Raw genomic sequence first — 14,968 nt, 5'->3', positions numbered from 1 at the left:
ACAGCCACCGCGGCCCACCGCGAGCGCTCAGGGAGCCGCAGCGGGCGCCGATTGGCCAGACCCGCTCCCACCGAAGGCCCGCCCCCGAGTCCGACTGACGGACAGCCACCGCGGCCCACCACGAGCGGGCACTTAACCGCAGCGCGCGCCGATTGGTTGGCGCGACCCCGGCGCAGGTATTTAAGCCACCGTCAGGCATTTTCCAGAGTGCTCGGTGCCTGCAGGGTCCAGTTGCTTCGTGCTCCCGCGTAGAGAGCCAGGAAACCTGAGGTCTCCTCGCCAGCCGGGACAGAAGTGGACGGGGAGACGGTAACACGGAGCCCCGGTGCAGTAAAGGAGGGCTTCGGCTTGGGTTACATTTATGAGAAAAAGTAAAAAAACAAAAAAACTCACAGGGGGAGGGCTTCCCTTTGGGGCGAAGGCAGCCATGGTAGTTGCGGGCATTGTGGCTTGAGTAACTGCCACTGAATTGTGCGCTTTAAAATGGTGGGTTTCGTGTGATGTGAGTTTTTCCACATTTGACCAAACAATGCACAACTGGCGGCCTCTAGAGAAGGGCGGGGGTCTTGGCCAGCGAAGGGGGCAATTCTGGAACTGGGGCAGCGGAGGGATGACGGTCACCCCCCCAAGTCTGCGTGGCCAGAGGCACCGAGTCTTCACCTGCCTGAGGAGATGATCGGGGCAGGCCCCAAGTGAGGGGGCCGTGGGCCAGGAATGGGCAAACCCCCTTGTTTCAGAACTGCATCCCTTGAGCTGGGAGCTGCGGTCCCCGTGTTGCAGAAGGAGGTGACACAGTGCCCCAGGGTCCTGCACCTCCACGGCGACGGGCCGCGCGTCCAGCGCCAGGGCCCAGGACCTGGCGAGGGGCCGGGGCGGGCTCACTGGCTGGGCAATGCAGAGCAGAGCCACCAAGCGGGGCTGGCCGGCAGGAGACCCGGGATGTGCTCTCACACCAGCCTCCCCGTTGAGGGTTTTTCTCTCAGTTTTTATACTGGTTGAAACAAAGTTAATCATTAGAGTGATGTTTCTGAAAAAGGTCTGGAAAAATGACTTTTTGCTTTCTCAGTTAAACTTTTTTTTTGAGATTTATTTTTTATTTCTCTCCCCTTCCCCGCCACGCCCCCCAGTTGTCTGCTCTCTGTGTCCATTCACTGTGTGTTCTTCCGTGTCCACTTGCATTCCTGTCAGCAGCACCAGGAATCTTGTCTTTTTTTGTTGCATCATCTTGCTGCGTCAGCTCTCTGTGTGTGCGGTGCCATTCCTGGGCAGGCTGCACTTTTTCATGCTGGGCGGCTCTCCTTAAGGGGCGCACTCCTTGCGCGTGGGGCTTCCCCACGCAGGGAACACCCCTATGTGGCAGGGCACTCCTTGCGCACATCAGCACTTCAAATGGGTCAGCTCCACACAGGTCAGGAGGCCCTGAGTTTGAACCTTGGACCTCCCATGTGGTAGGTGGACGCCCTATCCATTGGGCCAAGTCCGCTTCCCTCTCAGTTAATCTTGAAACATGCAGGGTACTTGGGTCAGATAACCTTGGGGGGTAAAGCTGTGAAGGTGCAGATAACAGATGGAGCAGACACCGGTCAGGGAGGGAGTGCGTAGTTACATGTTTTTGGCGGAGCTAAATCTGGTTGACATTAAAGGTGAGCAAGAGGTACGTTGAGTTTTTCTAACGTTACAAGGCACGGTGCCATGCTTTTGTCTTTAGGCCCTTCTGGGTTTTTCTGGTACTACAGACCGTGACGTGGCTCTGAGTCGGAAGGCCCTAACCAACACGCCGCATCCTTGAGGTGACAGCAAGACCTTCTTGCCTCTGGCAGAACTCAGGCAACGACCGTGCTCCGGGAGCTTCAGCTTGCCGCCCGCAGCCTGGAAGGCTTCCCATTCCCACCGGCGGGCTCCTGAGGTTTCGTTCAAGCCGGGTCGTAACTCGGTGAGCTCCCAGATGTGCCCAGTCTCCTCCTGGCCTGGTGTCCATGCGGGCTGCGGCCGCCCGGCTATGACAGCCCCCCGGAACGTCAGGCCTCGCTTGCCCGCGAGCTGGGACCACCGAGGACAGGGCACAGGCCGCTTCACCCCACCCATGCCTCCTGATGGCCCCCCCGCCAGAGAGGGGCTGGCGGTCCCGGCGGCCCTCTGACGCGCCTGGGGAGGACTTCCTGGATGGCCGCCAGCCAGCTGCCCAGCCCCCACGGGCACCCCCTTGGCCCCGCCAGCTGTGCCTCCCGCCGCGCAGCCCCTGCTGCTGCCCCATCCGCCCCTTTCCCAGCCTCACCTCACCTGTCCCAGGACACCTGTCCCTTCCAAGCCCCCCCCAGCAGCCTTTCCAATGACACACATCACTGTTCCCTGCGGTCAGGGAGAAGCAGCTCCACAGAGAGACGGCAGAACGTGCCGGAAGCACACATCTCTGTGGCCAGGCCTTGAGCCAGGACCAGGGCACTTTGCTGGCTCAGATCCCCTCCTTTGCCATCCATTCCTTGCAGGGTGGGTTAGGAGATTTTATCTGTATTTACATATAAAAGTTCTCAAACAAGTATTTTATAGATTACCCAGGAGACCGTGGCAGCGTGTGGAAGCACTGAGGATGTGGCTCCACAGATGCCGACGTGCCTGGCTGGACCTGGTGGGCACCAGGCTGTGGCGGCAGGTGCCAGGGACTGTCCCTCAGGGTTCCCGGCACGGGCAGACTTGCCGCAGCCACCCCAGAGGCCCCTGTGGGGGGCTGGTACCTGCCTCCACCCTCCCCATGGCTCCTGGGCCCTGGTGATGTCAGCCCAGGAGGGGCAGCCCACTGACTGGCTTGGAAGGGGGTGGCGCCCCCGTCCTGGGGCCCCCGCTCTGCTCGCTGGCTTGGAAAGGGGGTAACACCCCTGTCCTGGGGCCCCGCCTGCTCGCTGGCTCGGAAAGGGGGTGACTCATCAGGGCTGCGGCAGCCCAGGGGATTCCCACGCAGTCTCCTTCCTGCCAAAAAGAGTAAACCTGGCGTAGCAGCAGCAGTGCCGGCAGCGAGGGTCCAGGAGGCGGTGCCTGGCCCCCACCCCCACTGAGCGGACCCAGGAGCCCCTGGGGGAACCCCCAAGCAGGCCTGGGAGTGGAGCCGGGCCTCTGGGCCCTCACGCCAAGGACCCTGCAGGGCCCCACATCTCCCACTCCCCCAGGAGTTGGGCCTGGGTCAGGAGCCCGCATGCCTATCCCGAGTTCCCAGGCTCGGGGCTCCCAGAGGCGGCAGCCCACCTGAGCGCCTTCGACAGAGGACCTCAGGGGGGCCATCCCTGGGTCAGACAGAGCACTGGGAGGCCCACCCGCCACCCGCTGTGCCCAAAGCCTCCTGGACCCCACCCAGCCCCCTTCACTTTGCTTTCTTCCCACCTGGCTGTGCCACGTGGGGCCGCACGGAGGCCCGGGGACTTTTCAGAATGCTCCACGGCCCACCCCACAACTTTTGCTCCCTCATTCCTGGGGGCCTACGGGGAGCAGCTCAAGAAGGGCAGAGGTGGGAGGCAGGCCTGGCTGCCGCCCAGCTCCGGAGCCCCAGGGCCAGGCGCTGCGGATGTGAATGCACCCCAACACACCCGCGCGCCCAGCGGCTCCGCCCGCGCACCCAGAGCGCCCAGCAGCTTCCCCCACGCACCCCGCTGCTCCCCCCATGCACCCGGAGCACCCCAAGCGCCCAGTTGCTCCCCCACGCACCTGCCACGCCAACGCGCCCCGCTGCTCACCCCCATGCCCAGCACAGCCCCACACGCCCTGCGGCTCTGCCCACGTGTCCAGCTGCTCACCACGCCCCAGCTGCTCCACCCACGCGCGCGGCTGGCCCAGGGGCTGGCCTCTTGCCTCTTCCCCGCGTCCTATCCCGCGCCTCGCGCTGCAGCTTCTGAACAAGGTGGTTCACTCTCACCCTGCGGCCAGTCAACGGAGTGTTCCAGAAAGGCCGCCCCCTGGCTCTCGGCCAGAGATCCCCAGAGGGGCCGCGCCGAGGGCAAGGCTAGGGAGACCGGCCCAGCTGCGGACAGGGACACCCTCTCTGGCTCCCCAGGTTCGCCCGGGCTGCCTGGCCAAGTACCCAAGGCGAGCTCCAGCCCGGGCATTTAGGGTGTGGGGTTCTGGGGCTGGAAGTCTGAAATCCAGGGCCATGCTCCCTCTAAGGGGAGACCCGCCCATCCTCTGCCCTGCCTGCTGGAGGTGGCTGGCAGCCCGCCGCACCCCTTGCTGTGCGTCAGCGCTCGGGCTGCGCCCCATCCCATGTCGCGGGTCTCCACCTCCAGGGAGCAAGTCTCTAGTGCCGGGGCACGGGTCACATGGGACCGCAGCCCGCCTCATTTTAAGGCATCACGTCTTCAAGTTGCCAGTAAGGCCGCATTTGCGGGACAGGGTGAGGACTGGAACACGTCTTTTTGGGGGACAAAATGCAACTCATAACACCTGCTTCAGAGTTTCTAATTACAGGAGAAGGACCTCGGGGTGCTGTGGCCAGAGGCGTGAGCTCCGGAGACCAGCAGGCCAGCCGCTCGGCCCTCACGGCTGCACCCCAGAACCGCTGTGAAGACGAGGACCCCTCTGCAGGTGACGGGGCAGCAGTGCCCGGGGGAGCGTGGAGGTGGGCCGTGTGGGCACGGGTGGGCAGGAAGGATGGGTTTTCATGTCTGCACATCCCATAAAGAAACAGGGGGATTCACGAGAAAGTAGAAAAGGGGGTGGCAAGGGGGATGGGAAGGCGCTTGTGGTGCTTTAAGATTATATTTACAGGGAAGCGGACTTGGCCCAGTGGTTAGGCATCCATCTACCACATGGGAGGTCCGCGGTTCAAACCCCGGGCCTCCTTGACCCGTGTGGAGCTGGCCCATGCGCAGTGCTGATGCGCGCAAGGAGTGCCGCGCCACGCAGGGTGTCCCCGCGTAGGGGAGCCCCACGCTCAGGGAGTGCACCCCATAAGGAGAGCCACCCAGCATGAAAGAAAGTGCAGCCTGCCCAGGAATGGCGCTGCACACACGGAGAGATGACACAACAAGATGACGCAACAACAAAGAGACACAGATTCCCGTGCTGCTGACAACAACAGAAGTGGACAAAGAAGACGACGCAGCAAACAGACACAGAGAACAGACGACTGGGGTGGGGGACGGGGGGGAGGGGAGAGAAATAAATAATCTTAAAAAAAAAAAAGATTATATTAACGAATCCCAGAAAAAGAAAAAAATGTTTGTAAACTGGTCTGTCCCTCTGGGTGTGACACTCTTTGGTTGTATTAAATTCAAGGCTTTGGGAAGTGGATTTAACTCGATGGATAGAGCGTCCCCTACCACATGGGAGGTCCAGGGTTCAAACCCCGGGCCTCCTGACCCATGTGCAGCTGGCCCACGCGCAGTGCTGATGCGCACAAGGAGTGCCGTGCCACACAGGGGTGTCCCCGCATAGGGGAGCCTATGCACAAGGAGTGTGCCCCATAAGGAGAGCCGCCCAGCACGAAAAAAGCGCAACCTGCCTAAGAATGGCACCGCACACACGGAGAGCTGACGCAGGAAGAAGGCGCAACAAAAAAAGAAACACAGGTTCCTGGTGCTGCTGACAAGAATATAAGCAGACACAGAACACACAGTGAATAGACGCAGAGAGCAGACAACCTGGGAGGGTGGGGGAAAAGGTGAGAGAAATATATAAAAAATTAATTAAGTCTTAAAGAAAAATTCAAAGGCTTCACGTGTACTTGATTAAATCAAGACCCGGGCTTTGATTCCACCACGCCAGCAGGGCGTGGCTCGGGGGAGTCCCCTCCCCCTGGTGGCTCACCTGGAAGAGAGCCGAGCCTTCGCCTCGTGGTTTGTAGTGGACACAGGAGGCCCTGAGAGACGAGCCCCTGCCAGCCCACAGCTGCGAGCCGGAGCAGCTGGGCCCGCGGGCCGGCAGAGGAGCCCAGGCAGAGACCCGCCATCTTGCTCCAACACGTGGCAACAGACTGTGGTGAGGACCTAACCTTGGGGCGGACTCTTTAGGGCCTGTTAACTGTAAGCTTCTACCCCAAACAAATGCCTTTTGTTAAAGCCAACAGATTTCTGGTACTTGGCATCAGCATCCCTTTGGCTGACTAATACGGCACTTTTCATCAAACCTTTTCCACTTTTTTAAACCTTATGATATTACTGCTTCAAAAAGTCTGTGTTTTAAGCAACATAAGGTAACCTCGAAAACTCTGGGAAACACAGAAAAGTACAAAGAAGAAAACAAGGAGCACCCCAAATCTTCCCACCTGGAAACAGGCGCTGACTGCTTTGGAATCCCAACTCACTTTATTATTATTATTATTTAAAGATTTATTTTATTTATTTCTCTCCCCTCCCTTCCCTGTCCCCCCCTCCCCCATCTGCTTTCTGTGTTCTGCTCTCCGTGTGTGCGGCGCCACTCCTGGGCAGGCTGTACTTTTTTCACGCGGGGTGGCTCTCCTTGCAGAGCGCACTCCTTGTGCGTGGGGCACCCCTACGCCGGGGACGCCCCTGCGTGGCACGGCACTCCTTGCGCGCATCAGCACTGCGCGTGGGCCAGCTCCACACGGGTCAAGGAGGCCCTGGGGATCGAACCCTGGACCCTCCATATGGTAGGTGGATGCTCTATCAGTTGAGCCACGTCCGCTTCCCCCAACTCACTTTAAAACCTCCATTTAGCCTCCTTTGGATACAAATGCCACCCCCCATCCCCAAGCCAGAGGGCCCAGGTAACCAGCTCATGTCAGATACCCAAAGGCCCAGCTGCCCGGCCTCCCCCGGCTCCCTCCCCCTGCTGGCCCCAGGGCCTTTGCACCAGCCCCCCCCTCACCTGGATTATGTGCCTCCCAGCCCCCTTCAGGTCTTCTGGTCTCAGATGAAGACGGCCCCTGTCCTGGTGGTCCTGTCTCAGGGTGGTCCCCCCAACCTTGTTATCTGGGGGCAAGCCACCTTCACCCCACTTTTTGCATCCTGCCCTCCTCTGGATGCGAGTCCCTGGAGATGAGCCCCTCCACTGGAGCACAGCTCGTAGCTCAGTGGGACCCCCCCCCAGGAGGGGGACTGGTTTGCCATGGAACATTCCAGTTCCTGCCGACCACGTGGGAGGTCCTGGGTTCAGTTCCTGGTGCCTTCTAAAGAAGACAAGCAAGACAGTGAGCTGACGCAACAAGGTGATGTAACAAGCGAGGAGTGGAGGCGGCTCGAGCAGTTGGGCACCTCCCTCCACGTGGGAGGTTCCAGGTTTGGTCCCTGGTGCCTCCTGAAAAGCAGACGAGCAGACAATGAACAGACACAGAGAGCAGATAGGGAGCGCAAACAACGGGTGGGGAATAAATTCGAAAAATCTCAAAAATAAATGAAGTCAATGAAAGCCCCAAATGGCCCGGAACAATCAGAGAACAGGGGCCACTCGGGTTCCAGCCCTCAGTCTTCACGGCGGCCTCGCTGCTGTCGACTCGCTGTGCAAATGCAGAACGTGTGGTTCCACCGGCATCTGGTCCACCTGCAGGCAGCTGGGGCGAGGCCGAGCTCCGCCAACCGGCTCTAGAAACGTCTGTGGCCGGTGTCCACGTGGACTGCGACGTCTGCTAAAGGGTCAGCTGCCTCTGTTAAAAGCAGTGGTAACTGCCCTAGGTGTTTGCAACTTAACCCAGCAAAAGGCGCTTTCCAGCAGCCCGGTTTTATCTCGAGGCCACCCAGGACGGCAGCGCGGTGGCCACAGGAAGCGGACGGAGGTTTGTTTAGGTCTTCGCGCAACATTAAAGCGCCCCACAGGTGGCGGCCCCCTCACCCTGGCCGTGCCCGCGGGGGCAGCTGGCGGGAGCAGCCTCCTCTGGCCAGGCCGCGCCTGCCCGCACCTGTACACCTGCCCAGGGCCCCGTCCTCCCGCCGCCCTCCGCCTGGGGGGCTGCCTGCTCCACCGAGGCCGTGCGGCAGCTGCCTCTGCCCCCTCCCACGGCAGGAGCCTGTGGGGAAGAGGACCCCCGGCATTTCAAAGGGTCTCAGTCCCGCTGCTGGAGGGACTATGAGGAAAACGCTGCGGGGGGGGGGGGGGGGGGGGGGAAGGAGCTGGAGCCCAGAAGGGCGCGGAAGGGCTCTGGGCCAGATAGCCCCCAGCACGCCCGGCCGGAGGAAGCCAGCCCCCCAGCCTCCGAGGCCGCCTCAGCCTGGACCCCCACCCTTTCTCTCCCTTCCCGGCGACCCCTCCCCGGGCATCGTTCCGCCTCTGCTGGATGGCTCCCGCAGCTCCCAAACGTGCTCGCCTCCCGCCAGTTCCAAGGGCAGAAGCCGAAGCAGAAGCAAGCTCAACCACATCCGTAATTCCTCAGAGCCCCCCGGCCCGCGGACCCCCAGTCTGCTCTGGCGGGCATCACCCAGCGTCCTCGGCGCTCACCCGCACGTCACTGGACCCAAGGGAGCCCTCGCTGCCCCACCACGCCACCTTCCCTCGGCCTTCCCCGAAGCCCCCTCTCCCGGCTGCCCCTTCCCCGGCCTTGCCAGCCTCCGCCCTTTGCCCCTTCCCTGTCCCGTAGCCCCCCAGCTGTGGAGGGATCAGGCCCCAGGCCCCATCAGCTCGGGCCTCCCCCCACCCACCGACTGACCTCACCCGGGCTCAGGGCCTCAGACCTCCCAAAGGCGCCCGCCCCCGCTCCCTTCTCCAAGGCCCGGCGACAGCCCCCCCGGCACCTCTCCCGGGCGTCTGGACACCCCTCTCCAACGCCCAGGTGCTCTGCTTCCCCCAGACGTGCCCCGCCCAGGTCCTCCCCCCCAGCCTTCCGGAGCGCGGGTTGCACACCTTGCAGGTGCCCCTTCCGGCCACACCACATGCACCTGCTCTACCTGCACGCGGTGTGCAGAACCCACCCGCCTCCAGTGGCCCCCGCTGCCCTCCATCACCGCTCGCCTGGAAGTCTGTATTTTATAGCAGCTTATTGAGACTTAGTTTACAAACCTAAAATCCACCCGTTTAAAGCCTGGAGTTCAGAGGGTTCTCACATGTTCTGACTTGCGCAGCGATCACCTCTACCTAATTTCAGCCCTGGAAGAAAAGCTGCGCCCCATGGCCAGCCATCCCCAGACATCCCTTAGCCCTGGAAACCACAAATCCACTTTCTGCCTCGGTGGAATGACATGATAAACAGCCTTTTGTGTCTGGCAAAATGTTTTCCAAAGTGGCGGCACTATTTTTCAATCCCACCAGTAATGCAGGAGGGTTTCAATTTCCCTGCATCCTCCCCAATGCTTGTTACTGTCTTATTTTATTTTTTTACACACATCTCAAATTTATTCATGCTAGAATTTTACAGTGACATTATATTTACTAGGTTCTCACCTTTACCAAATTAATAGGTTGTGACTCTAGGGTAGTGTCAGCAGAAAAGGTTTGAATTTTATCTACTTATTAATCTGCATAAGGTTGTTTCATTATCCATTTTCAAAATAAAAAAATCAATGTCTTAATAAAAACAGGTCACGTGTATATGTTTCCTTTCCATGTCTGTATAATGAAGGGCTTTTTCTGGTTGATTTTTGTTGCCAGTCTTTTAAAGTTAACCTCTTGGCATGAACCCTCAGGAAGGAACTTCACAGCCAGCTGGCCTCAAAAGACAGCTCTGCCTCGTTCACAGCGAGGCTGCTGTTTAGGATCATCAACATCCTCATTAGGCTTCAATCAACCCCAAGGGTGCTTTCAAAAATGTCGCGTCTTTACTAATTTTCATCAAGTATCCTTTCTCATTCTGCAACTTTGTTAGTATCTTCCCATAAAGCTTTGGCGTGGCATTGGTAGATGAGCCATTGTATCCACAGATATCTGCCAGCCACCAACTTTCACATCCCGCAGTAGAAGCTGACTTATTTTAGCCATGCTAGTAGGTGTGAAGTGGTAACTCATTGTAGCTTTTATTTGCATTTCCCTAATGAGTAATGACAGTGAGCATCTTTTCCTGTGCTTACTGGTCATTTGCATATCTTCTTTGGAGAAATGGCTTTTCAAATTTGGAAGTTGACAAACGTGGCAATTCACCAACACACTCCTACATAACCAATTGGTCAAGAAATTACGAGAGATGTTAGAAAATACTTGGAGATGAGAAAATGAAAAACAAAACATGCAAATCTTATGGGAACCAGGGAATGCAGTGCTCAGAGGGAAATGTATAGCTGCAGATGCTTCCATGGAAAAAGAAGGCTATCTAATCAATAACCTACCTGTTCACTTTAAGGAACTAAAAAAAGATGAGCAAACTGAACCGAAAGCTAGCAGAAGGAAGGAAATAACTGATTCCAGCAGAGATAAACAAAACAGAGGCTAGAAAAACAGTAAAGAAAATCCACGAAACCAAAGTTTGGTTCTTGGAAAAGATCAAGAAAATTGACAAACTTTTAGCTAGACAAAGAAAATTCAAATGACTAAAATAAAAAATGAAGGGGGATATTACTAACCGTTTTACAGAAATAAAAAAGACTTTAAGAGAATATGAGGAGCATTGTACCCTAACAAATAGGAAAACCTGAATGGAATGAGCAAATTCCTAGAAATGCATGAACTACCCAAACTGGCCAAGAAGAAAAAGAAAATCCGCCTCGCGCTGGAGGCGGTGGTGGTGGTCTCTGCGGGCCGGGCCTGAGCCACGCCAGGCGAGGGACGATGGGGGGGCCGGGTCGCGCCCCTTTCTCTGCCGGGGCCCTTGCCCTCTCCCCACCCCTCGGAGGTGCGGGGTGAGCAGGGGGCGCCCAGGCCCTGCGGCCGCATGTCCAGGCTGCTTCCGCGCTGGCCCTGTCCACGCGGGAGGGGCCTTGTGGCTGTTGCGCCCGTGTGCCTCGCCGGCCCGCGCTGCCCTGGGGGCTCTGGGCTGCGCCCCAGGTGCCCGAGGCCAAGCTCGCGACTTGCCGTCCCCGCATCCCCTCTGGCCCCTGCAAGTGCTCTTGCCGTGCGTGGGGAGCAGCGGGGTCCAGGGTGGAGAGGAGTGCTCCTCGGCGGGCAGGTGCCTGCGGGCGTCCAGTGGCAACCCCGGCCAGCTCTTGGCCGCCGCGAGGGCTCTCCAGGCCGCCCCCGGTGCCTGAGGGGGCCTGTCGCCCGCCCCGCGCCTGGTGTTTGCTTAGTGTCGCGCCTTCCCCAAGACGGTGAGCGAGGGGGCCGGGATCTGAGGGTGCGGTGTCGGGTGCCAGGGGCACCCTCGGGGTTCCTGTCGCCGTCCAGCCCGCCGCCTCGGTGCAAGGACAGGGGCCCTCGGTGGTCCCCGCGAGGCGCCGCTGGAGGAGGAAGCGGGGGCTCCCTGGGCCCGTGACGCCGCAGGGCCCCGCGCTCCCCTGCCAGGCTTAGTTTAAGAAACTAGCCCCGTGCGGCGGGGAAGGCAGACAGGCAGAGGCCGAAGAACACGCTAAGAAAAGGAACAGACAGAAGAAATAGAAGGTCTGAACAGACCTGTAACTCAGAAGGAGGCCGAATCAGTCATCGAAATTCCAACAACGGAAGTGCGGGTGAGGCCGGCTGGTTAGGCAGGGAATCACAGGTGGATCTGGAACCCGGCAGAGTCCCCCTGGCTGCTGACACCCCAAGATGCCTGAGGAAAGGCCCTCCCCAAGATGCTGCCACTCAGAACAAAGACTTCCTCCAGAAGCCAGGAGAAGCCCCGGATACTCCCCAAGGACTGATGGGTGGGGGGGGTCAACAGAGCAAACAGCCGGAAGCCCTCCCTGCCATCAGCAAAGGGGCAGAATGATGAATGGTTCAAAAAGCAGGCGCAAGGCCTGAATTCTCTCTCTCGCCTTTGGACCTGTTCCTGCCCTCTGCGCCCTGCTCTCGCCGTTTTTCCTCTACCATGATGGCCACACAGGTAAAACCTGGGCATTTATAATCTACAATGGGAATCGTAGTCTGTAAAGCAGCCCTCTTTTTCACTCTTCAGCCCCTTCCTCTTCACCTGGGACTCAGAGTCTGTTATTTTCTCTCAGTTCTCGTCCATCCCTGCCTGAATAAATTACTGGCCTAACTCACCTGACGTGCTCTTGAAATTCATTTCTGCAACCTAGTCAAGAACCTAGATGAAAGACAGTAACACCAGGACCAGATGGCGTCACTGGTGAATCCTACCGAACACCACAGAAGAATCAACACCAGTCCTTCTCAAACTCTTTAAAAAAAAATTGAAAACATGTGGCTGTATAGCACAGCGAGCCCTCGTGAACAATTAGTATGGCTAATAGTGCATGTATAAGAATGTCTTTCTCAGAAACAGAACACATGTACATTCATGTTACAAGATGTTAAGATAAGGGTGCTATCTGGGCAAAAATAACACCAAAGCAGTCTATGGACAGTTATGTACAGTGATATACTCATCACGGTCTGCAGCAGTTTGATATTATTGATGAATTCCAAAAAGAAATATTGGATTATGTTTGTAAACTGGTCTTTTCCTCTGGGCATATTAGATTACATTGGATTCAGAGGTTTACTTGATTAAGTAATTAGGTAAACCTCTTGTGCCAGTAGGGCATTGAGTCCCCACCCTTTGGTGGGTGGGGACTCACAGATAAAAGGCATGGCAAAGGACAGAGTTAGGGGTTTTTGATGTTGGAGTTTGATGCTAAGCCTTAAGCTAGAACCCCAGGAAGAGAGGAACCCTGAACCCAGAGAGAAGCAAGACCCTGGAAGGGAGGAACCCAGGAAGCCTGAACTCTTGCAGAAGTCTGCAGCCATCTTGCTCCAACATGTGAAAATAGACTTTGGTGAGGGAAGTAATTTATGCTTTATGGCCTGGTATCTGTAAGCTTCTGCCCCAAATAAATACCCTTTATAAAAACCAACCATCTCATGATGATGGAGGAGAGTGTTGCTATGGGGGGAGGAGTGGGGTGAAGGTGGTGGGGGGTATATGGGGACCTAATATTTTTTGAATGTAATATTAAAAAAATAAATAAAGACCAAAAAAAAGTATATTAAAAAAACCAACCAATTTTTGGTATTTTGCATCAGTACCCCTTTGTGTGACTAATATACCCTCCATCAATGTTTAAAAGAAAAGGAAGTATGCTAAGTAAAAGAAACTATACAAAAAGTATTACAGACTGACTCCAGCTCTACAAAATGTAAATACAAATAAATTATAGAGATAGATCAATTAGCAGTCATGTATGGCAGGAGAAGGAGAGAGACTGAGGGTAGCTACTAGATGGTAGGGGCTTTTTGTTTGCTTGTTTTTGTTTTTTTAATTGTTGTTCTTTTCTTTTTTGGAGTAATGAAAATGCTCTAATATTGAATGAAGTGATGAATGTACAACTCTAATTATACTACATGTCATTGATTTTATACTTTAGATGGAATGTGTTGTTTATGAGTACATTTCAATAAAACTGATTTTACAAAATTGAAGAACAGGGACTACTTCCTAACTCTTTCTATGAGGTCAGCATTACGCAGATATCAAAGCCAGAAAAAGGCACTGGAAGAAAAGAAAACTAGGAAGTGGATGTGGCTCAACTGGTAGAGTGTCCACCTACCATACAGGAGGTCCAGGGTTCAAATCCAGGACCTCCTGGCCCGTGTGGTGAGCTGGCCCATGCACAGTGCTGCTGCAGCAAAGAGTGCCATGTCACACAGGGGTGTCCCCCATGTAGGGGTGCCCCACATGCCAGGAGAGCACCCCGCAACTGAGAGCCATCCCATGTGAATGAAAGCAGACCCTGCCCGGGAGTGGTGCTGCACGCACGGTGAGCTGACACAGCAAGATGATGCCACAAAAAGAGACACAGATTCCCTGTGATGCTGACAAGAATACAAGCAGACACAGAAGACACAGAGAGCAGACAATGGGGGGGGAGGGGAGAAATAAATAAAAAAGAAATCTTTTAAAAAAAGAGAAAAAAACACAGGCCAATATCTTTTTTTTTTTTAATTTTTTATTTTTTAATATCCTTATAAATATGGTGCAAACCCCCCAACAAAATACTTGCAAGCCAGGTTCAGCAGCCTATTAAAAGGAAACAGCATGGCCAAATGGGGTTTACCTGCTTGGTAAAAGCAAGGATGACCCAACAGATGCAGCCAACCGCACGGTCCACCACATTCATTCACAGAACAAAGGGAAAACCAGCAGGGTCATCCCAATTGACTCAGAAAAATAATCTGACAAAATCCAACAGCCTATCATGGTAAAACACTCAGTAAATGAGGATCTGAAGGGAATTTCTTTAACATGATAAAGGCCATATATAAAAAACCTGTAGCTAACACCATACTCAAAGGTGAAGGAATGAAAATCAGGAGCAAGGAGGCCTGCTTTCTTCACTTTTCTCTAACATAGTGCTGGAACTTCTACCAGAGGAATTGGGCAAGAAAAAGAAATAAAAGTAATCCAAATTCAAAGGAAAGAAGCAAAACTATCTCTGCAGACAGCATGACCTTTAGTATAGAAAACCCTATAGAATCCACAAAAAATACTGTTGCAGCTATTAATAATAAATGAGTTCAGCAAAGTTGAGGACACAAATCAACACTCAAACTATCAGTTTTGTTTCTCTACACCAGCAATGAACAATCCCAAAAAGAAATTAAGTAGGCAATTCCACTTACAATAACATCAAAAAGAATAAAATACTTAGGAATAAAGTTAACCAAGGAAGTGAAAGACTTGTACAGTGAAAATTATGAAACATTGTTAAAGGAATTAAAGAAGATCTAAATCAATGCAAAGACCTCCCATGTTCAAGGATTGAGAGACTTAATTTTTTTTTAAAGATTTATTTATTTCTCTCCCCTTCCCCACTATTGTCTGCTCTCTGTGTCCATTTGCTGTGTGTTCTTCTGCGTCCACTTGCATTATCCTACAGCACTGGGAAACTGAGTCCCTTTTTTTGTGTCACCTTGCTGCATCAGCTCTCTGTATGTGCACCATCACTCCTGGGTGGGCTGTGCTTTTCTCATGTCGGGTGACTCTCCTTATAGGGCACACTCCTTGTGCGTGGAGCACCCCTGTGTGGCACGG

The 14,968-nt window shown here is 55.3% G+C and overlaps 1 long non-coding RNA gene across 4 annotated transcripts; it reads left to right on the top strand.

Moving 5' to 3' along the window:
- The first annotated feature begins 218 nt into the window (after positions 1-218).
- Positions 219-5,341, top strand: LOC139439531 (uncharacterized). Of its 4 annotated transcripts, none has more exons than XR_011649530.1 (4): positions 219-309; positions 1,737-1,933; positions 2,548-4,375; positions 4,450-5,341. It is a non-coding gene; the product is annotated as an uncharacterized lncRNA (long non-coding RNA). The 4 variants fall into 4 exon arrangements; XR_011649529.1 differs by having other exon boundaries at positions 2,548-4,566; positions 4,750-5,341; XR_011649527.1 differs by having other exon boundaries at positions 2,548-5,341.
- Positions 5,342-14,968: the final 9,627 nt, after the last annotated feature.

Source organism: Dasypus novemcinctus, chromosome 8 (genome assembly GCF_030445035.2).
Source record: "Dasypus novemcinctus isolate mDasNov1 chromosome 8, mDasNov1.1.hap2, whole genome shotgun sequence".
Taxonomy (NCBI): Eukaryota; Metazoa; Chordata; class Mammalia; order Cingulata; family Dasypodidae; genus Dasypus; species Dasypus novemcinctus.
This window is presented reverse-complemented; position numbering and strand designations above follow the sequence as displayed.